Source organism: Eublepharis macularius, chromosome 6 (assembly GCF_028583425.1).
Source record: "Eublepharis macularius isolate TG4126 chromosome 6, MPM_Emac_v1.0, whole genome shotgun sequence".
Classification (NCBI taxonomy): Eukaryota; Metazoa; Chordata; class Lepidosauria; order Squamata; family Eublepharidae; genus Eublepharis; species Eublepharis macularius.
In genome coordinates this window covers 3,278,817-3,302,358 of record NC_072795.1, presented here as the reverse complement: position 1 = coordinate 3,302,358, position 23,542 = coordinate 3,278,817, and the positions used below count along the sequence as shown (strand labels likewise).

General features: G+C 46.8%; 1 protein-coding gene across 1 annotated transcript in view; it reads left to right on the top strand.

The window, feature by feature from the left end:
• Positions 1-22,866: 22,866 nt before the first annotated feature.
• The window catches only part of TPRG1 (tumor protein p63 regulated 1), a 58,466-nt gene continuing 57,790 nt past the window's right edge, over positions 22,867-23,542 (top strand). The window contains exon 1 of the mRNA XM_054983878.1: positions 22,867-22,975. The gene's annotated coding sequence lies outside the window, so the exon portion shown is untranslated. The remainder of the gene's footprint in view (positions 22,976-23,542) is intronic.

The following is a 23,542-nucleotide window of genomic DNA, read 5'->3' as shown; positions in this document are numbered from 1 at the left end:
AAATGCCAGCCCTCTGGTGAGCTGAGCTCGCTAAATTAGGTAGTGGCAGCAGAGAGACTAATTTATGACATTGTCCCCGAGGCAGCAACCCAGAACACACACAAAGTAATAAGATCTCCAGAGAAACAGCCACTTATTCCCCCCCCCTCCCTCCCTGCCCGTGGAGCTGCCAGGAATCAAAGGCTTTGACAATAGGATCGACACCAAATATACAAAACTGCAGGACAGACCCACACACACACACACCGAAGATCCCAAAAACATGAAAGGGAAGAAGGCTTGCTTTTGCACTGGTACTTTCCTGCTAGGCTAGATTCTGGGATTTGGAAGGAGGGAAAGAAAGCACCGAATAACAGCTAAAAATAAAGAGGACTTTTTTGTAAGCACGCTATAGAAAAGAAGTCGTCCCTTCAGCTGAGCCTGCACAGTTCGTGTCTGGGGATGATTTAATTCGGCTCACCCAAATGGATTTAGAAGTTCGACATTCGCCTTTCTTGTTTGCAAAGTGGCACCAGGGGCCTGGGGAGGGGCCGTGACTCAGTGGCAGAGAGTCTGTTTAGCATGCAGAAGGGCCCAGGTTCAGACCCCCGGCATCTCCTGTTAAGAATCAGGTGACGAAAGACACACACACACCGAAATCCTGGAGAGATGCTGCTAGACTGAGTAGACCATGCTGACTTCAATGGACCGAGGGTCTAACTCAGTATTGGAGGGGGGAAAGAGGAAATGATTTGTAGAAGTGGATACAGGGGGAAGTGTTGGAAGATAAAGTTGCAGAGTGGCAATTGCACAGTAGAATCAAAAGACAGACTGCTGTGGGTTTAAAGGTAAAGGTAGTCCCCTGTGCAAGCACCGAGTCATTACTGAACCATGGAGGGATGACGCAGATTTGTTACAGGGTGGTTTGCCATTGTCTTCCCCAGTCATCTACACTTTACCCCCACGAAACTAGGTACTCATTTTACCGATCTTGGAAGGATGGAAGGCTGAGTCAACCTCGAGCTGGCTACCTGAACCTGGCTTCCACCGGGATCGAACTCAGGTCGTGAGCAGAGCTTTGGCTGCAGTACTGCCGCTTACCCCTCTGTGCCACGGGGCTATTCTGCGGGTTTAGCGCTAGAAAAATACTTCTACTACATATCAGGGGAAAGGGTACATTTGGTGAAAAAATAAAGAATAGTTGTCTCTCCACATCTTGATGGTTGCTACGTCTCAAAACTTCCAAGACACTGACCAAAGACTGGCTGAAGACTCCATTCGTTCGGTTTGCCATGAGCTTGCCTCTGAATCCGAGGCCTTCCCTCAACGGGCTGACCAGGAAGCCCGTGATGGTGAAGCTGAAGTGGGAAATGGACTACAAGGGCGACCTCGTCTCCGTCGACGGCTACATGAACATGCAGCTTGCAAATAGAGAAGAATATATTGATGGCGCATTATCTTGACACCTTGGTGAAGTTCTGATAAGGTGTATTAATGTCCTTTACATAAAGAGTGTGGAAGAGGAGGAAGAGAGCCAGTTTGGTGTAGTGGTTAAGAGCATGGGACTCAAATCTGGAGAGCCAGGTTTGATTCCCCACTCCTCCGCTTGAAGCCAGCTGGGTGACCTTGGGCTAGTCACAGCTCCTTCAGAACTCTCTCAGCCCCACCCACCTCACAGGGTGTTTTGTTGTGGGGATAATAATGACATACTTTGTAAACCACTCTGAGTGGGCATTAAGTTGTCCTGAAGGGCGGTATATAAATCGAATGTTGTTGTTGTTGTTGTTGTTGTTCTTCTTCTTCTTCTTCTTCTTCTTATTATTATTATTATTATTAAGATGGAGAAATGATAGAATAAAGTTTTTTTGAAAAATAAAAGAGCAATAAAATCTTAGTATATGTTGCTAGCTAATTGCCCCCCAATAAACTGGCCCATCTAATAGACAATCCTGGATTCCTTCATTAAGACGAAAGACTCCCCTTTCTATGGCAGGAACGTTTACTCAAGGCCTGTCCTATGCTAACTAGCTATCTAACTAAACAAACAGAATAACAATTTAACTCTTTCATGACTGAAACTTGCAAAAATCCCAACAGAAAGTGAGCCCCCCCCCCTCACACACGCAAGGCCTTGCGGGTTCCTTCCCCTGAAACTGAGCCTGGCCTAACAATGCCCAACTGTGTCATACATTTTCCAGACAGACGTTGGGGAGGGTGAGGCGAGAAGCTGGAGACGGAAGCAGATAAAGTCGGATGGCTGCTCGGGGTTGGGTGGGATCCCTCTAAAGAGTCATACTCCAGAGAGACTGCCGGTTTTTCCTCTGCACTCAAAACCCAAAAGCCCATTTAAATGTATAGACATTTCTTTCCCAGAGATCCAACTTTGCAGACCTCCTGAATTTTTAACTCCACCTAACCAGTCTCTGCACGATCCATTAGCAGTGCCAAAGAGTCCCCACATCCTTCGGAGCACCGTGGCGTTCATGTCTGCAGCCATCAGAAAGAGAGTCTGGCATTATGAAAAGCCTGCTATCATGACAGCAGGACCCGTGATCCCTGGATTATGGCTTTTCCAGGTCGATTTCTTCCATGCTCATGGAACATTCATCCCTGGCTTGCTCTGTTCCTTGCTGACGAAACCACCCGTGTGGATTCTCCAAAAAGGCGGCATTCCTTTGATCGCCACTTGGAATAACCCCTGAACTGTGTCTGCACAGCAGCAGAGTTAATCTCATCAAATATAGATGAGGAAGGGCTGGAGAAGCACGGGGCAGACCCAATTGTGGTCTTAGCCTGTGCTGGGGGGGGGGGCTGGGAGGGGATCTATGACCGTCCAGCTGTCCCATGCAATGCCTACCACTCTCTGCCTTAGAGAGGAGGGCAGGTGTTAATAAGTCACTGGAAGAGGACAGCAACGTGGTCCACGGGGAGAGGGAGAGGGACTGAGGCTTCTCTTCCTCCTGACGCATGGAAAGCGTTGAGACCCAGTGGGCCAGAAGGGGCAGAGTGAGTGTGGCAAAGCAATGCCTCACCCTGGCACAATAATCGTCAAAGAGGAACCTACTCGAAAGAGTAACTCAGCAAGGTGTGAAACACACGAGTAGGAAAAAACAGTCTCAGAATATATCAAAAATAATATAATGGAGCACCAACTCTCTATAACAGTCAAGAAAACCAACCACAATCAAATATGAATTATTTGCACAATCAATCCCCATTGGAAAACGTGCACCTATACAGACAGTATACCGAGTTCGGAAAGGAAGACATCCCACAGGTAAGTCCATCCAACAGGTAAGTCCTAAATTGTCCGAAGGACTGAGGTGAGTCAATGAAGTCAAATGGTAAAGTATTCTTTCCGGTGGAGCTGTACCCAAAGGGCTAATCAAAAAGTAGCCCAAAATGCCCGACAGGCAGTGCTGGCTGAATTCTGCTGTTTCGTGAAAGCCACGTCATCGGGGCGACATAAATCCACCTTATACTTTGAAAGAACCAACACTAATGTATAATAACTGTATCTGTATTTATGTAGTTTATGTAGATCTGTGTTGTTTGGAAACCAGTTGCAATTCTGGGAAATCTCCAGGCCCCATGTGGAGGTTAGCAACTCTACTACCTATCTAAAGGACGGTGAGTTTGGGGCTAGGGAATTGTACCAGTATTTATATGTCTGGCAGCAAAATGTCGCAGTGGATTTCTGGGAAACTGAAAGAACGAACGCCCAATTGGCAACTGCAGACTCAGGGCCAAGCTACAAGTGACGAATGACACTTGAACGGCAAGTGTATTTCTCCCTGTTCACTTGCCCTCCACTCAATCCACTTGCCGTTCAAGTGTCATTTGTCACTTGTAGCTTGGCCCTAACTCAGCGAACTCTTCTGGATATTTGAGTAACGGGAGCGGGGGGACCAGAGCTGGGAATCCTCACGTATGTATTTACTTGAAATCTTTTTCATCTTCCTCTCTATGGCTCAAGGTCACCTGTGACTTATTAAAATGCACAATTAAGCCATTAAATGAAATCAATGTACTTGCTCAAAAACTTATCAATACAATTTCTCCTCGCAGCAGCGTGTTCCCAAAATCGAATTATGCACCAGCACTTTCCCAGATGTCTTCTCACGCAGCGGGCTTTCCTTGCAGTCCTGTGGGTGACTTTGTCCTTGCGGAAATTCTCCCGTGTACTTGCAGAACACCGGCGGATTCCTTCAGCGGCCCCACCTGTGCAATAAAGAAAGCCTCCCCCATTTGTCTTGATGATGGCTTCTCTCCTTATGAATCACTTGGCAAGCAGTCCGCAGCTCCTTTGTTGCCTGGCGTCACATCTGTCTTATGTCACCTCTATTGATTGTGGCAGCTCCGACCAACGGTACATGCCGTGTTTGGGCTGCCGATGCGCTTCTATCCCTCTGTTACTTTAGATGCCCTGGCAATTTGCCCTGTGGAGGTGGTGTAGACAGATCAAGTTGATTTTCAGTGTTTCTGAGAACATGACAACAGCTAGCTCAGTTTGGTGCAAACAGCTACCTGGGGATGGTCCTGCATGTCGAGGGAAGTCCTGCTCTAGAGTAAACAGCATGCATTGGTTTATTTATGTGTGGGCTGCTTTACGCATTATGCTTCTTTAGCTGTGCATCAAAACCAGGACTCGTTTTGAGGAGGAATGCAGTTCTCCCAAGAGGTCATGTGTCAGGTGGCCCCGCCCACCTGATTTTTGGCCATTTTGGGCCCGTTTCAGCCCAGATCAGGCCTCTGACGGGTGGTGGGTCACTCTCCTGCTCAGCAGCGGCCCGATCCTGACCATTTGGGGGCCCTTTGGGGCCATTTTCAGCCTCTTTTTACCATTTTGGGCCTGAATGGCCAGGATTGGGTCCAAAACAGCCAGGATAGGTGATGTCAGGGGGTGGGGCATATGTAAACCAGTTATGCTAATGACACACTTCTGAGGATGCCATATGCTAATGAGCTGTGCTAATGAGTTCTGCGAATGAGTTCCTGCAGCTCTTTTTCCATGAAACGACCCCTGATCGAAACCGTCACGTGCCCTCCTTTGCAATCCCATCAGCTGCCTGTAAGGTGAGCACCTGGTGGCCAACTTGGGTTTGCTGCTGGATAATGTGTGAAGCAGCCCAACGTTCAACTTCACCTCTGTTTTGTCTATTCCTTTTATTTTTAAAATAAGAAATGTAACAGCTAAAGATCGTTCTCTAATGGGTGCTGCCATTTTAAAATGTGGGGCCAATCTGTTGCACAGGCATGCCGCTTTATGGCTGCTTTGGCCCCAAACTGTTTTATTTATTTTATTTAAAACATGTTTGCTCTACTTATTCTCCCAAATAGGGCCCCCCAGGCAGACCATTGTACAGTAGGAATGATTTGAACACAAATTCACCAGAATACAAATGCTGAGAACTCAGGTAACGTGCTAAGTCTAGGGTTGCGAGATGGAAGACCTCCTGGCCAGCAGTCTTTGTTGCCCACCACTGCTCTCAGCGGCATGAGCATGATGGCACTTCCCAGGAAAACCCAGATGCGATGTCACATCACTCTAGGAGTCACTGAAAACTCTATGGTTTTACCATAGAGTTTCCAACAATTCCTAGAGCTAAGGGACATTGCTTCCATTTTCCCCCAGAAGTGATGTCACAGCACGCATGATGCCAGCACCCCTCCATGTCCCAACTCCTAAAGCTCCTGCTGTTTTTCAGGCACAGCCCGGCAACTCTAAGTCCCTTCTCACATACGTAAAATATTGTATCTGCCTTCCCATTAAGGGTTTCTGTGAGGCCTAGTTGGAAATGTGACCTTATTCAAGAACCTGTGCATAATAAAGTTGTCCAGCAATCTCTGCAAAGCAAATTTAACTTGGGAAGGAAACACGGCATTACAGCACCTGGCTTCCGGCCAAGGACTCGGGGTTAACAACCTTCATCTTGGGCAAAAAAAGAAAGAGAAAGAAAGAAGCCCTGGCAGCCTCTTTAATGTCCAAAATGGGTCAGGACCTTCATTTTATGTCTGCTCTGAAAAACAGCATGTCTCATTCCACACGGTCACCTCGCACCATCATCCCAGCTTCAGCTTGGCAGAGGCACAAAGAGAAGATGTCAGCTCCTGAATCAGAGAGTCCTTGCGGGCCCGGGAGCGGCCTGTCTGTTTGGATATCCGTCATGACAGTAGGGCTATGCTGTCCTGGCGCCAGCTCAGAGAGGTGAAGGGCAAATGCTGCAGCCCACAAAGTACCATGCCGGCCTATTCTGCCTTTTTCTGCCTTCCCTAGTTGTATTTTACTGGTATTTGTGGTGCAGGGCAAGTTCGCCTGAGATGTTAGTGGCCTTGCTCAGGAGTAGATGGGGAGGAGCACTTCGGTGCCTTCCGCACAGCGTTGACGCCACCATCCTTTCTCAACTGCAGCAAGTTTTTTTTAGTCCAAGCATGATGTGTGTGACTCCTGGGGATCTAGTCTAAACCTGACTGCGCCTCCCCGCCCCCTTCCGTACACCAGAGAGCGTGTCATTTCCAGACCTCTTTGCCTTGGATCCTACAGAGAGTGGATTGGGAACCTCTCGGGGTGGATAACACTCAAATCAGATGTGGCTCAACAAAGCAAAGAAGTTTATTCAGATGGTAAAGTGATTGTAACTTCTTCCCAGTTCAGCTAGCTAGACAACAGTGCTGGAGATGAGAGGAGCTTTGTACTTCAGAGTTACATTAGGGGGGCCACCTCCAAGCTGGGAAATTCCTGGAAATTTCGGAGATGAAGCCTGGAGAAAGCAGGGTTTGGGGACGGAAAGGACCTCAACAGGATATAATGCCCTAGAGTCTACCCTCCAAGGCAGCCATTTTCTCCAGGGGTACTGATCTCTGTGGCTTGGAGGTCAGTTGTAATTCTGGGAGATCTCCAGCCACCACCTGGAGGCTGGCAACCCTAAGTTACATATGGTTGTTGTGGATTTTCCAGGCTGTATAGCCGTGGTCTTGGCATTGTAGTTCCTGACGTTTCGCCAGCAGCTGTGACTGGCATCTTCAGAGGTGTAGCACCAAAAGACAGAGATCTCTCAGTGTCACAGTGTGAAGAAGATGTTGGCAGGTAATTTATATCTACTCAGGAAGGTGGGGTTGAGCTGAGTCATCCTGTAAGAGTTTCCTAGGGTGTGGAATGCTAATGGAGGGAGGCTTCACTGTATCCTGAGGAGGTTCTTTTGCATATGGATTGGTGCTTGATATGCTAATCTTCTCTTCAGGGCTATTGTAGGGTATAGAGTCTTTTGTTAGCCTGGTGTTTTTCAGGACATATCCAATCTCTAATTGAAAATATATATATTCAAGAATCATCCAAAGAGAGCCGTGTAGTCTAATATACAATATATTAACAAATCACCTAAAATGAATTCATACATTGACATACATATTCCCATGTAGACAAACAAGATGCGGTTTACATAATAACCAGGAACTCTCAAAGTGATTTGTTCTGGCAATTCATAGTAAAGTGGCATGTACATAAGCAAAGTTAAATTACTTCTGAAAGGGGCACTATATATATTACAATAAATACATTAAGTGCAAGTTCTCCTGATTGTTTCACAGGTGATATTTACAATTAATAAAGGGTATACTGCTCCATTTCACTTGGATCACCCAAACCCACTCTGAAGTGCTGAAACAATCATAATAAAGAACTTCCAAAGTCCACACACTCTTTTCTTTATCAAGGTAGTCATTCCACGGTGCAAAGAGAAGACTTTAGCTGTTCAGTTTATTTCCAAGTGGACATGCCTGGAGGTCTCCTGGATTTATTACTGATCTCCAGACTACAGAGACCAGATTCCTGGAGAAAATGACTGCTTTGGAGGGTGGACTCTATGGCATTATATCCCTGCTGAGGGTTTTCCCTTCCCCAATTCCCATCTTTCCCAGACTTCATTCCCAAATCTCCAGGATTTTGCCCATATAGAGTTGGCAATCCTAACATTCAGGGCCCACAGATGGCTGAAAGAGCCACATGGGAAGGAGAAGTGAAAGAGAATAATCTGTTACACTTTTAGCTCTTGTCAGAAAGGCTTTGTGCCTCCAGGGTAGGGTTGCCAGCTCCAAGTTGGGAAATTCCTGGAGATCTGGGGGGTGAAACCTGGAGAAACCTGCAGAAAGTGGGGTTTGGGGAGGAAAGGGACCTTGGTATGGCATAATTCCATAGAGTCTACCCCAAAAGTAGCCATTTTCTCCAGGTGAACTGATCTCTGTGGCCTGGAGACCAGTTGTAATTCTGGGAGATCTCCAGCCACTACCTGGAGGCTGGCAACTCTACTCCAGGGGTGTAGGCCGGCAGAAGTTCTTTCTCAGGAGACCATGCATGTCTCAGAGTCTGGTTGGAGAGTAAGCTGGCTAAAACAGTGACACTGTCAGATAAGGTGTATCTGTCCAGAGGCGTAAGCTGGAAGAAACCCTTTCTTAGGAGGGGTCATAGGTCTCAGAGCCTGGCTTTTGGGATAAAGCAGGTTAATTTCATAGAATGCGTAAAAAAGGAAACTGAGAATTCTCCGAGTCTGGTTTTGAAGGGCAGCAGGCAAAGTTACTGAAATATCCAGAAAGAGCTCACACAGTGAGATTCCTAAGGTCAAGGAAGGCCAAAGATTCCCCTCTGAAACCCAAGCTTGGCTACTAAATTGCTTTCTAGGCTCCTACCTTGTTAATTGAAACATTAAAACTGACAGCCCAGAAAACGGTGTGAATTATACTTGTGCATATTTTCAAGCCTCTTTACTAAACAACCTTATTCAAGAAGCTTAATAAAAGATTAGTATTTTTTTTTCTCTGTTAACCTCATGCCTCATCCGGAACCACACTTTCAGAAGCCACTTCGGTTCTGTCTAGACTACGAGCCAGGACTGTATTAACCTATGGCCGGGCCTCTAGGCTTTCAGGTATGTGGGGCCCACTCCAGCATTTCAATCTTTCACCTCGCTACAGCTGACAGCCTGACCCTGGTACGGGAGGTACTCGACCACAGTACATAGCCCTGTATCCATTTTGAGGGTCTCCTGAAGAATTCTATTCACAATTTTTAAAACATTTTTATTGTGCAAGTAGAACTCTTCAGGAAAGCACATTTTGGGGATATAACTGTTCAATACTGTAATATTTTGAAGTGAATAAAAATTTATTATTTATTTAAAATATATACTTAATGGATAATTGTTTTAATATAAGACAATTTGTTTCACTTTAATAAGGAAGCAGTTAAATTATCTTATTAACAGAGGTTATAGACGAGAATTAATTAATTTTAATTTATGTGGGGATGTGCTTGAGCAAAATATTTGATGGGCCCCTAGTCCCTGTGGTGCCTCTAGGCTTCGGCCTAGTCAGCTTTATGAATAATACGGCCCTGACCTAGGCTTCGGCCTAGTCAGCCTTTTGAATAATATGGCCCTGACCTAGGCTTCGGCCTAGTCAGCCTTATGAATAATACGGCCCTGAGTCCAGCAAAGTATAGAGCAATCTTCTTCCGTTTTAAATGGCATTGAAAACCCTGATCGTCACAGGATGCTCAGCCCACAACCAAATCAGGGAGAGGGGAAGAACTAATCTCTGGATTTCTCCCATCCCTTTCAGCACAGCTGTTAGGAGGGAAAGGGATATTGCAGGAATGGGCAGGTGGGTTAAGATTTTCATCACATTAGTGCTTCTGAGACACTGCGCCATGGAGAAAGGGGGGCAGCAGCTGGGGCAGGGGGGCAGGGGGGGCAGATGCCATCCTTGATTCCACAGCATGTCTCTGCCCAGGGCTTTTTTTTTCTGGGGAAAGAGGTGGCGGAACTGTCAAGCAGCAAGCAGCAAGCCACTTCGGGTTTCGGGTATTTAAATGCTTCGGTATGCTCCTTCATGATTCGGTGTGCTGAAAATTCTCTGAAGAACCCTTAGAGCCCTTCAAGGAGTGTTTCCTGGGAGAAGGGAACGGGGCTATGTTCCTAAGCTTGTTAAATTGTTTCCATTGATCACTGGTAGAGTCATATAGAGATGGATGTCGGGGGCTAGCACGAAAGGAAAACCCCTTGTGCCAATAGCCCAGGTGAATGTCCAAGCACATGATACACCAGAAAGCTGGTTTTCATGTTGTGGCTCAAGAACAAAAGTGTTGGGGGTGGGAAGGCATGAAATGTAGTTCCTTAGGAGATTCTGGAACGCATGCCCCCTCCCACCGAGGGCTCCTGCCAATGAGAGATCGCTTTGTGGTTTGGGGCAGGTTTTGGATGGCAAATGTGAGAACGGGCACTCAGACACAGAAATATGAGAGCAACACATACCCCTCAGAGCAAAGCTACAAGTGACTTTCTTCACGTGGAGAACACTGGATTTTTCTCGCAAGGTCACCTGGGATGTGAAGTCCGAGTGATCCTTCCGCTGTCACTGCAGCTGAAGCTTCACCAACACTGCTGCTTTCTCCAGAGCAGCTCCCTGGGAGCAGGCAGCCTGCAGGACACCCTGGGAGAAAGTAGCAGCTGCCCGCCCCCAAACAAAGCCCTCTTGTGGCTCTTCAGGCAGCAATTCTAACAGAGAAGAATCTTCCTGCCTCCTTCCACTTTTCCTAGCATTATTGACTTTCCCAGAGAATCTTGTCTTCTCATGATATGACCAAAGTACGATAGCCTTAGTCTTGTCATTTAAGCTCCGAGGGAGAATTCAGGCTTGATTTGATCTAGAACCCACTTATTTGTCTTTTTAGCTGTCCACAGTCTCCGCAAAACTCTCCTCCAGCACCACATTTCAAATGAATCCATTTTCTTCCTGTCAGCTTTCTTCACTGTCCAACTTTCACATCCATCCATTGTAATGGGGCATACCATAGTTTGGATTATCTGGATCTTGGTTCCCAGAGAGACATCTTTATCTTTAAGGATCTTCTCTAGCTCCCTCACAGCTGCTCTTCCGAGTCTCAATCTTCTTCTGATTTCTTCATTGCAGTCTCCCTTTTGGTTGATGATTGAGCCAAGGAATAGAAACTCTTGAACCATTGCAATTTCCTCATTGTCAACTTTAAAATCGTGTAATTCCTCAGTAGTCATCATTACTAGGGGGTGCATACTGTAAGTTGGTCAGCACCAGGGCAGTGGCACGAGCAATGTTTCTGCTTGGCCCTGTTCCCTCGCACTGAGAGTTTACTCCTTGTCCTAGAGACCTGGATAGGAGGAGGAGATAAGTAAACCCACAGCACTTCAGGTCAAACCACGACACTGGCAATTCCCCCACACCCTCCGTTAGCCAGTGCTCTGGGTTCTATTTGCAAATTGAGGGCTTCCTGGGGAGGGGGTGTCCATGGTTCAGCAGGTTCAGGAGGACTCCCGATAATTGCCCAGAATAAGGAGATCACATGTGACGGTCCAATAAATGACATCACTTACTTTTGATTTCATTTGTGGGGCTGACCTGACAGCAACGTCAGAAGCCTGAAGAGCGGACACGAAATGCATGTTTTGCTAGATTTAATGGCCTCTGTTGCTTGCAGCCTGTTGCAAAAGAGATCCCTTCACATCCCACCTGTTTGGGCAACCCATTTCTCCTGGAAAAGCCATTTCTCTTCCTCAGCGCTTGGCAAGAGCAGCTTCCTCCGAGTCCCTTACTCTGACAGTAGCAATCTTGGAATGGATTGATCACCTGCAGTTTTCCAGGTTGGGTAAGAATGTAAGGCCCAATTCACACAATCCAACAACCAGATAATTGGAAGTAGATTTAGGACATGCCAGAGGAAATACTTTTGCATGCTATACGTAATTGTAGAATGTATTACCTCTACTTTGGGTGCTGGCTGCTAGCTTAGGCAGTTATATTAAAAAAAGGTTAGATAAATTCTTGGCAGGAGGGACTTTTGTGGCTATTAGCCAAGGGCAGCCTCCCTAGGCAAGCAACCAGTGATGTTTTCCATCTTCCAGTGCACAGCAGGGGGAAATTGGGGGTGGGGGGGTGTTGCTTGATGCAGCAATATCATTTCCAGATGAACCCCAAGATGTGTCATGCCTGCATCTAGCAACACACTAGGAATTCCCCAAATGCTCCAGGGGAACTGCTCTCTGTCGTAGGGAGATCAGTTGTAATTCTGGGAGACCTCCAGGCACTGCCTGGGGGGTGGCAACCCTAGCTCTACCGGCAGTAAGGCTTTGGCCCTTTTGCAGAGACAGAACTGGGTATCTACTGAATGGACGCAAGCAGCCAAACCTTTGCAGGTTCCAAGTTATTTTTTGATCTATGTTAAAAATACCTGCTAATGTACCTTCAACAAGCAGGTAGGATATGTCTTCTCCTTGGTGGCCACAAAGACAGTGATTATAGTAGACCAACCAGATGCGAGCCGGAAATTGCCTTCTTGATTCACAGACCAGCCTCTCGGGCCCATTTGCGATGGCTTTATTATCTATAATCTCTCTTCTGCGCAGCGGTACGTTTCGTGAGTTTCCTCCCCAGAGATATGTTTTGAAATTGTTCTAATTTTTTCAAAGTGGGAAGAAAAGGTCAAGTTAGTGTTCGCTGGAAATGGCACGCATCTGTCAGGCAAGTTTTTCACCGAAGAAAATTCCTGGGTTTTTTTTATAAAATAATGCAGGGGAAATATTATCAAAAATGAATTGTGACACCATTCCGGCTCCAAGCTCTTTAAAACCCTTTCCAGCACACTGGAGCCATTGGACGTTTAAATAAGAGAACAGCCGTAATGAAAACCAGCCTCCCAAACCTTGATTTGATCGACGTGGGCAATGCAGGTCTCTGAACCATCACAGACACAAAAAAGGGAAGAGAGCAAGAGTCCAGTAGTACCTATAAGACTAACAAAATTTGTGGTAGGCTATGAGCTTTCATGAGTCACCTCGTACCGGGACCACCCATCAGAAATTAAAAATGCTGGGCTTCTCATTTAAATCCCTACAGATGATGGCCCTGGACCAGGCAAGGGCTGTGGTCAAGCAGCGTATACTGGATGTCGAAAGACAGAGGGATCTTGCGAAGGTCTCCAATTTCCTAGCCCCCCCGCAAACAAGATATGTGGTTTCTCCAGCCTCTTATCTATCAAGCCTGGAGTTCCCGTCCCACCGTAGGGCTTTCTCATTAGCCCGATGTAATACATTTCCATCTGCAGTACTTGAAGGCCGTTACGAGAAGGTCCCGATGGCTGAGCGAGTTTGTCCCTGCAAGGCAGGGAAGTAGAAACAATTGAGCACATCATGCTTGCCTGTAAATTCTACCATGAAATACGTATAAAACATATCCAACCTGCATTGAAGAAGCTTTCGAGCCTCCCTGGCACTGAGCAAACGGATAAGCTCCTGTTAGGTGCTGCTGACCCCCAGATCACGTTGGCTAGTGCCAGATTTTTAGCCGCGGCTTGTAGAATCCACAGGGAATGTGCAAAGTAACATCTGCTTGTATTTCTAACCCTGAAAGCCCACACTTTTGTACGTATATTGCCAAGTTTTTATATAATTATATATTTATATAATTATTTTTATAAAGTGGTGTATTTTGTGTATGATACTCACTTATGTTTTTTACAAGTCTGTACTGGTTTTTAACTGTAAATAAATCTGACTGAGTCACAGCGTACTGGTATGGTATCCAAAGAAGTGAGCTGTGACTCATGAAATGTGATAACCCTATCAAAAATTTTGTTAGTCTTCTAGGTGCTACTGGACTCTTGCTCTTTTCTACTGCTACTGACTCACCAGCAAGAAATTTTAGTCTGCCTGTAGTCTAAGAAATGGAGGCCACCAGAAGGAATGGAGACTGACAAGAAATGGAGGTCACCAGAAGGAATGGAGACTGACAAGAAATGGAGGCCACCAGAAGGAATGGAGACTGACAAGAAATGGAGGCCACTTGAAATGGATTCCTAAGCAATGGAACCAGGCAAGGGGAGACTGAAAGCTCTCTTCTAATCCCACCCCCTTCCTGCCTAGGAGTAAAGCAATACAATTGCTTTGCGTCTGTCTCTTGACCAGCAGTTGGGTAGGACATTCCAGTTGCTCTGGGGCCTTCCATCTCAACTCTTGAGATATGATACCCTTGGAGGAAAGTGTAGCGGCGCATTATCTTGACAGCAGGTGCCGGGAAGAAAAGTCTCGGAGAGAAAGACATCAGCCATGCCAAGTACCGGCTTTTCATTTTCTGTTCTTTCTATTCTCTAAAGTGACGGTCTTTGCTATTTGTGGAACAGCGTTATTATTTAAGAATGGGACTATCTACAAAGCAATCAGCTAAAATGTCCAGGATCCTTGCCAAGGCAAACACATGAGTAAACAGGCTGGCTACAATCCAGAACTTGTTCAATGCCCGGTCACGTTGCCCGTTGCAACCAATGAGACTCTGCTAGAATTAACATGGAGAGATTGGGGTCTCGTTTAAGTAACTCTGGGCAGGCTCTGGTGGTTGAGAGGCATCTCTTGATTCTCTTCCAAAGTTAGTTCAAGATCTTACCTTGAAAGGCCTTTATATCCTGGGATGCCCATATCTTGAAGATGGGACCCTCTACCCCATACCCTCCTGCCCCTCATTTTTCCAAGCCCCATGTTTGTATTAATAGATTTAGCCTCTCCAATGAGCCGAGTTTGGCAGGGGGGACTTGGGGGGGGTCAGAGAATCCCCGCAGAGGAAGTTACAGAGACATAGAAGTCATAGAACCCCAGAGGCAGAAGGGATCTCTACTCAACACAGGCAATCTAAACATTATTGAAATAAATAGTAGTAGAGCATAGAAAGCGCTTCACAGCCTTGGCCCGGCATACCCACAGGACCGCCTCCCTCCCTCTGTTCCTCCACAGCAGCTTCACTCATCTGAACAGGGTCTCCTGCAGGCGCCACCCTGCACATGGGCAAAATCAGCAGTAGCCCGTGCAGGGGCTTTCTTTGTGGTGGCCCCTACCCTGTGGAACGGCCTGCCTGAGGAGGTCAGGAGAGCCCCCATCTTCCTGGCTTCCCACAAACGATGCAAAACAGAATTATTCAAAAAGGCTTTTTACTCAGATAGGAGGGCAGTATTGTAGGGAAGGGATCTTGGATGATTTGCTAATGAACTAGGGGCCATAGACTTCACCTCTATGTTACTTGATGTATTATCTGTTGCTTTAAATTTGTACTCCTATGGGCTATCTGTGCTTCATGTTGTGTAATGGCAGCCCTAGAATTGCTTATGCTCTGTCTCAGCATTTCTTCCACTCTGTATTGGATCCTTGCTGATGCTACGTCTTTGTAACCTTGTATTTATTTACCCTGTGGCCTTGTTTATGGAAATGTCCTTGATACTGACTGTACTAATCTCTCGCTGTGTAATCCGCCTTGAGTCTCAATGAGAAAGGCGGACTATAAACAAACAAACAAACAACTCTAATGTCACTAACAAATTAGCAACAGTTGAAACCTTCATCACGCCCTTTATGAGACTTTTTGGAGGCATCGTGACGATACGTATCTTTGGATTGTCACGGACGCTGCAGTCTCGCACTCTAATTCACATCGCTGCATGCCCTGCCAGCGTTAGCCAGGGAGACACGAGCCTCAACAAGGAAGCAATCACAGTCAAAAATCAGAATTAAATTTCTCTGCGAGAACTTGAAAAATCAATGTGTCCATTGCATTGTTGCTGGTTTTTAAATGTCGTTGCATTTCAATAGGAAAGGCAGACTACACATGAAAGAAATAAAAATAAATATTCAAAACACTGACTTGCTGAAGATGTTTAATGCAGAGCTCAGTCTTTCTTCCTCTGTTCTCTCCCATTCTACCTCCCAAGTAGCCAGGCCCTGGTTTCAGCTGTTCAAGCTATCACTAACCATTCCCTTGAGGCAGCTATGAGCAGCCACCCGAGATGCCCAGGGGAAAAGTAACTTGCAGTCAAGTGCCTGTCGACACAGAAATGGGAAATCCAGTGAACCTTAGAGAACAGCAACATCTATCCCAGCATGAACTTTCAGGAATCAGAGCTCACTTCCTCAGATGCAAAGAAAGAAAGAAAATCATTTTATGCAGAAAACCACAGACAGGGAAGAGAAGAAGGAAGGAGAGGGGCAAAGAGCGGTGTGATTCTTTATATTAGAGATACGGCTACCAGCTGCCCGCAGGGCACAAGAGCTCTTCTCCAATGGAAGAACCGTTTAAATTGGAGCAAGGCACCTTGGTTTGTAGGAAGGCTTGAGGCAGAAGGAAAGGCAGGGTATAAATATTTCAATAAATAAAAAACTTCTGCTTAGCAGGGTGGTAGGATAGTGGTAGGACCCACCCTGTTATTTAGTTCTGTGTCGTGAAAAGCTTCAGCTTGCAATTTCCACACTTTAAGCTTCCCACGGGGAGGGCAAGCAGCATGGTGTAGCTCGGTCTCATCAGATTGCGGAAGCTAAGTAGAGTCGGTACTCGGATGGGAGACCACCAAGGAAGACCCTGCAGAGGAAGGCACTGGCTACCACCTCCTCTTGTTACCTGCCTAGAAAGCCCCAGCAGGGGTCGCCCTAAGTCAGTTGTGACTTGGTGGTATTTTATGGTCCCTGAAAGGGACAGGACATTTTTCTCTAGTCCTGTTGGCAACCTGGCTTGGAGGCCTTTACATGAACACAGTGCAAAAGAGGTCTTTTGATCCACCAGAAACATCAGCAGGAGAAAAAGGAGAAGGAAGAGAAGAAGGGAGTCAAGGTGGGCTGAGCTGTGCTCCCGTCCTCCTTTCTGTCCCCACCCCTGCCCTCCCTCCGTGCTTCCTGCCCTGTCCCAAGCAGGGATTCAGAGGTATCTAAGCAGACTGGAACCCACAGCCGTTCAACAGCACCAGTCGGACCCTTGTCCTTTCTCCAACAGTGGAGGACCCAAGAGGTTCAGAATCACAGAATTCTGGATTTTTATGCAGTACCTAAGGACACTTTTCATGGATGGGATTGACTTCCAGGCGGTAGCTGCCTGGAGGTCAATCCTTGAATTCGATCCTTGAATTACATTTGATCTCTTATGTGAGATCAGATGTGAGAAAATGGCTGCCTTGGAAGGTGGGCTCTGTGCTGTTATACCCAGCTGAAGTCCCTCCCCCGCTGAAGTCCACCCTCCTCAGGCTCCACCCCCAAACCTCCAGGAATTTCCCAACCTGGAGCTAGCAACACTAGGAGTGACTCAGTCCTACCAGCAACCTGACATGTGCTGACAGCGCATTGACGTGAAGCTATTATGCTGTCTTAGACAGAGCCAAGTCAGACCCCTGGACCATCTAGCTCAAGAGGCACTGGCTCTCTCCAAAGTCCATCCTATCTGCTACCAAAGATTCCTGGCGGTAGTGCCAGAGACTGAGCCTGGAACCATTTGTAAGCACTGCGCTGTAGATCCTCTCCTGATCTGCAATGCATATGTGTAAATAATTCTCTTCCCTTTGTTCCAGGTGGGTAGCCGTGTTGGTCTACAGGAGAAGAGCAAGATTTGAGTCCAGTAGAACCTTAAAGACCAACTAGATTTCCAGGGTATGAGCTTTTGAGAGTCAAAGCTCCCTTGGTCAGTCCTCCTTGTATCTGATGAAGAGAGCTTTGACTCTCAAAAGTTCATACCCTTGAGGTTTAGTTGGTTGCTGAGGTGCAATTAGATTTGAATCTTGTCCTTTCTGTTTAAAAACACACACAATAATAATAATAACATTCAATCTATATATCACCCTTCAGGACAACTTAATGCCCTACTCAGAGCAGTTTACAAAGTGTGTTATTATTATCCCCACAACCAGGCTCATTTTGAGGGGGAACGCAGAGGAACGCAGTTCCCCAAAGAGGTCACATGTCAGGTGGCCCCACCCACCTGATTCTCGGCCATATTGGGCCCATTTCGGCCTGGATTAGGGCCAAAATGGCCTGGATCGGGCCTCTGACGGGTGGTGGATCACTCTCCCGCTCATCAGAGGCCTGATCCTGACCATTTTGAGCCCCTTTTCGGCCCCTTTTTGCCATTTTGGACCCAATTTCGGCCCTGAATGGCCAGGATTGGGTCCAAAACAGTGAGAATACGTGATGTCAGGGGGTGTGGCATATGCAAATCAGTTATACTAATGACACACTTCTGGTGATGGCAAGAGGCATGGCATATGCTAATGAGTTATACTAATGAGTTATGCTAATAAGTTCCTCCAGCTCTTTTTCTACGAAATGACCCCTGCCCACAACAATCACCCTGTGAAGTGGGTGCGGCTGAGAGAGCTCTGAGAAGCTGTGACTGACCCAAGGTCACCCAACTGGCTTCAAGCAGAGGACTGGAGAATCAAACCTGGTCCTCGGGATTAGCAACCTGCCCCTCTTAACTATTAAACCAGACTGGAATGAAAGCAGCTGAATCCTGCCCTGCCTCGTGTCTTTTTGGTACTCCCAGGGGGTGCGAGTCCAAGCTGCGGTTCACATAAGACAGGCGAGCTGGAAACCCTGTCGACTAGCTGGCGTGTTCTTCTTTCATTGACAAGTCAATGAGCACATCTCTCAGAAAGCGCCTTGCCAGAAGCATCCCGGAGACCTTCCTTTTGCCAGCGCTGATCGATAACCATCAAGATTCTGAATGGCTGCCATCTCTTCCTTGGGCTACAAATCTCCCCTTGGGAAGCAGGAACAAGCGTGCAGCAGAGAAGGGGGGCGTCTGAGGTGAACCTGCAGCCCGGGAGCTCTGTGGTTCTAAATGGGAAAGGGCTTAGGAAATGGCTAATATAACTCTGCTAAAACGAAGAGGGAAGGAGAGGGACGCAATGTACCACAGTCCTGGCACATAACTCAGCTGGGCCTCCCTGCAGGCCTCTGCTACCATCTGCTGGGTGAACCGAGGTATGACAGAGTGAAACTGGACTAATGACCCGGGAAAGCGCTATTCAAAGGACAGCAAGACTCAAGTTCAGCTGCACCTTAGAGAGCAACTAGATTTCCAGGATATGAGCTTTTGAAATACTTGAGATGGGAACGTTAACTCACAAAAGCTCAGAGGGTAGATTCTGTAAACCTGGGCAGATCACGAGAGGGAGGGCAGGAAAGGTTACATCTTGTGGCCCTTTCTTGCATGCCCAGGGTAATGCCAATCGCTACCTTGGGGTTGGGTAGCAATTTGGCTAGAGATCCTGATGGTGTTTTGCCATCTTCTGGGCATGGGGCAGAGGGAACTGGGGGTATAGTTGTGAATTTCCTGCATGGTGCAGGGGGTTAGACTAGATGACCCTGGAGGTCCCTTCCAACTTTATGATTCTATTATTCTATACCCTGGAAATCTAATTGGTCTCTAAGATGCAACTGGACTCGAATCTTCCTCTTCTACCGTAGGATAGTTTTAGGTGTGTAGCTGTGTTGGTTTGAAGTGAAACAGCAGGATTTGAGACTAGTGGCACCTTAGAGACCAACAAGATTTTCATAGTGTCAGGCAGCTTTTGAGAGTTACAGCTCTCTTCTTCAAACATGAGTAGAAATGGAGATCCCTGAGCCTTTATATCCCAGCCCCAAAGGTGGATGGGGTGTTACAAGGGAGGGCACCTGGATGCAAAGGTACAATACAGATTGATTAGATGGAAGAGGTATAGGAAAAGAAGATGTCAGGATGTAAAGGTATAATGCAACTTGATTACAGCAGTTACCCACCTGAAACTATACTCCAAGGATAGTTGGCAAGCTGGCATTTTCATGAATGGCAAAGTGAGCCAGCATCACAGAGTTCACAAAAACAGTTATACATTCTGCAAAGAAAGACAGATATGCCTCTGGAAATCCCAACACCGCCCCCCCCACCCCAAAAGCAGCATTCATGGGTGCAAAGGGGCTGCAGTCACCTATGAATGCATTTAAACTTCTGCTCCTCGGCCACCACTGAAAGCCCTCCACCATCCATCCAAGGTGGCTTCCAAAGTGCAAAAGTCTCCCACATCCACCAGTATTAGGGTTACCAGCAGACCTGAAGAAAAACAGCTGGTCCCTATAACGTGAAGCTTAAAGTGTGGAAATGGAGTCCAGTGAAACTTTTCATGGTATGGAGGTAAATAACATTAAGCCTCTATTAAAGGGACAGGACATTTTTCCCTTCAGGACAGTTGGCAACCCTTTCCGGTATTTGCCCAGGCTTGTTCTCTGCTTGCCTTTGATAGGTAAACAATAACCCACAACAGAAGGGTCTACGGACCAACAACTTACAATTAATTATACAACCTCACTTTTAAAGCTAAGAAGTGCCAAGCGCTTTTATATTTTGCAATTCACACACAACAAAAATGCACAGACCAAATGGCATAAACTCCCCCAAGGTTTGCAGTCCCAAGACAGTCTCTCAATTGAAGGAAATTATTTTCTTCTCTTGTCTGCAGTGGTCCCTGACGAACAACGTTCCGGTGACCAGCTCCTGACCGGGAGAATCCGCAGCTGAGACACAGGGCTTGCAGGGAGGAAAGCAGCCACCATGCGCTCAACAGGGCGCAAGCTGAACTCCTGTTCAACTCTTTCTGCAGTACTGGCACCTTTTGGGACCAGCAGGCTAGGGCTCCAAAGGTGAACATAGTGACAGTAGCCAAGGTGATAATGGTGGGATATAAAGAAAGGAAATGTCAGATGGACCACAAAGTTTGAACTTTGCATCTCTTTCAGAGGTAGTTGATGAGCACCAGGGTTGCCAAACTCCAGCTCAGACCTGAAGTGTGTGTGTTAAGTGCCATCAAGTGGCCTCCAACCTCTGGCCACCCTGTGAATGAAAGACCTCCAAACCGTCCTATCATTAACAGACTTGCTCAGATCCTGCAAACTGGAGGACGTGGCTTCCTTCATTGAGTCAATCCAACTTGTTTTAGGTCTTCCTCTTTTCTGCTGCCTTCCACTTTTCCCAGCATTATTGACTTTCCCAGAGAATCTTGTCTTCTCATAATGTGACCAAAATACAATAGCCTCAGTTTGGTTATTTTAGCTTCTAGAGAGAATTCAGGCTTGGTTTGATCTAGAACCTACTTACTTGTCTTTTGGGCTGTCCTGAAGCCTGAAGCCTGAAGACATCTCAGAATTACAAGTGATCTCCAGACACGATGGCAGCTTACACTATTATTGTAAACCACCTTGAATCACATGGAAAGGTGGGGTATAAATATTTAAATGCACACACACATCAATTCCCGTAGAGAAAACAGCAGCTTTGAAGGGTGCCTCTAGCATTATACCCCACTGAGATCCCTCCTCTTTGCAAACTCCACCCTCTATAGGCTCCACCTCCAAATCTCCAGGATGTCCCAACCTGGAGTTGGCAAGCCTACTGAGCACCCAACCAGGAAATGGCTCAGAGAGATGCTTGTAGGGACTGTAGACTAAACTACTGGGTACAGTCTGTTGATGCAGGTATGCTCCTACTTGTTAGTTTCTGTGTCATTTAATATGTCATGTCAAATAGCTTATGTTTCATTTCAGCTCTGTTTCGGTTCTGTATTCAGATTTATGGTTATATTTAGATTTATGTTTTATTTGAATTTCTGCTGTCCCTGTCCTATTGTATTGTTTATTGAGTATCCCAGCTGTTGAACATATTAACCCTACACTGGGTAATCCACTTTGAGTCACAGTAAGAAAAGCAGACTATACATAACAAATAAACCAGTCATTCTCTTCCTGTCACTGAGTCTCTCTACACAAGACGCCTCGACATGTGTTTGTCAAGTGTCAGGAGACACAATGTTAGTCAGGAAGGGTAGTTTAAAATGACAGAGTCGGAGGAGATTGCTCCTCAGAGGGTCTGTCAATTTCACCTCTCCAGCCTAAAACTGTGTGGGATGGCAACCAGAGGGCAGCAAGGAATGGAAATGGGCTGGAGCTGCCTTCCGGAGCTGAGCTTGGACCTGGAGAGGTTCTAATGGGCTGAAGTTCCCCTTCTGATATTTCACAGCGCCTTCACACAGCTCCAGTGTATAGCAAAGCCTTTGCTCTGCCGCCAGCCCTGTCTTTTTAAACTACTCTTCCCAGCTAACATTTTCTTCACATGTCAGATGTCTCATGTAGAGAGACTCATTGTCAGGGGAGGCTAAAGTTTAGCCGCCTTCTGTTTAATCTCGCCTCTGGTCAGGTGGGGGGAAAGCCAGTCCTCTACCTAAGGCCAGTTTGCTCTGCAGAAATCAACAGGTAAGGTTTTTCCTGGCCTGGAGCTCCTCACCTTATCACCTGAGCCTTGCAGCCAAATTTAAGCTAAAGGGACAGTTACAGGGTGGGTTTAGAAGCCGGCAGCCCCCTGTTCCACCCGCCAAGACTTGCAAAGTGCCGGAAGCACACCTTTAAGCCATTTCTTCCTTTTCAGACCCACTTTGCACCATTTTCACAGTTTGACTTCGGTGTGCAGCAGCACCAACTTCCTTGTGCACTTCGGTACAATTTCCTTGTAAACTTTAGTAGGAGGAGAAATGTCTGGCAGGACCTACAGTCTATATTCAGAAGGGTTTTTTTACCCAGAATGGGGAGGGAGTAAAGGTTCTAATTCCTCTAGGATCCTTTCCAAGACACATATTTGCCACGTGGTGATAGGGTGAAGAAAAGGCACTCTGTGCATGCTCGGGCATTTGGTTTCATCTCATCGTTTGGAAGGCTGAGCTCTCGAATTCGAAACAGGTTTTTAGCTTCTACGCAAAGGTGGAGAAATATTTCAGGTAAGTGCTAGCTTAGAAGTGCTGCATAAAACCCAACTCCCAGCCCCCATACGCATGAGATCAAGGTGTTGCCCTCCTCTGTCACTGCGCTCTGTAAAGCAAACATGTGCAATCTGGCTGGGGAGCCACCCTTTCCACACACAGGCTGTTTTGCACCCTGGGTGGTGGCAGCATGAGACTTCGCCCTCAAGAGAGGAAGGCAAACACTTCTCCAGACATCCCACCTGCCCGCCAGAGCCGCGCCCAGTGCCAGCAAACTTCAGCATTTCCTCTTCTGGTCTCCTTTGTGCTGTTGGAGCAGGAAACCCGATCCTTTATGTTCCTGCGTGCAGACTGGGGGCTTGGAACAAACTTCCTGTAGGACACCTGACACAGGTAAGGCTGCCGGGATCCCTGCAGGTGAGATTGCTATGCCAAGGCCGTCCTAAAGAAGGCAACAATTGGGGTGCTATAAGAGGAAAAGGAAGGGGTGTGCATGCACCTTTGTAGGGGGCAAAAGAATGCCTCTCTCCTCTCTGACCAGGGTTGCTAGCTCCAAGTTGCAAAATTCCTGAAGATTTGGGGGTTGGAGCCTGGAGAGGGTGGAGTTTGGGGGGAGAGGGGCCTTAGCAGAGTATAACACCATAGAGTTCACCCTCCCAAACAGCCATTTTCTCCAAGGGAACTGATAATAATTATTATTATTATTCGAATTATCCAAAACACAATCAACAATAAGCAGACGTCACATGTTGTTATTGATTGGCCTTGCTAAGCTGATACAGGTTTCCGCCGGAGACCTAAGTATCAACCAAATATCAGCGTAATATGTACGCTGTTCCAAGTAGCACCGTCTTTTGCAGTTCTGTAGGTGCCTTGTGAGAAAGCTGCAGTATTTCCATATGAATTGCAAAGTTTTCGAGATGGTTCCAAGTGCCCCGATGATAATGAGGACTACTGTTG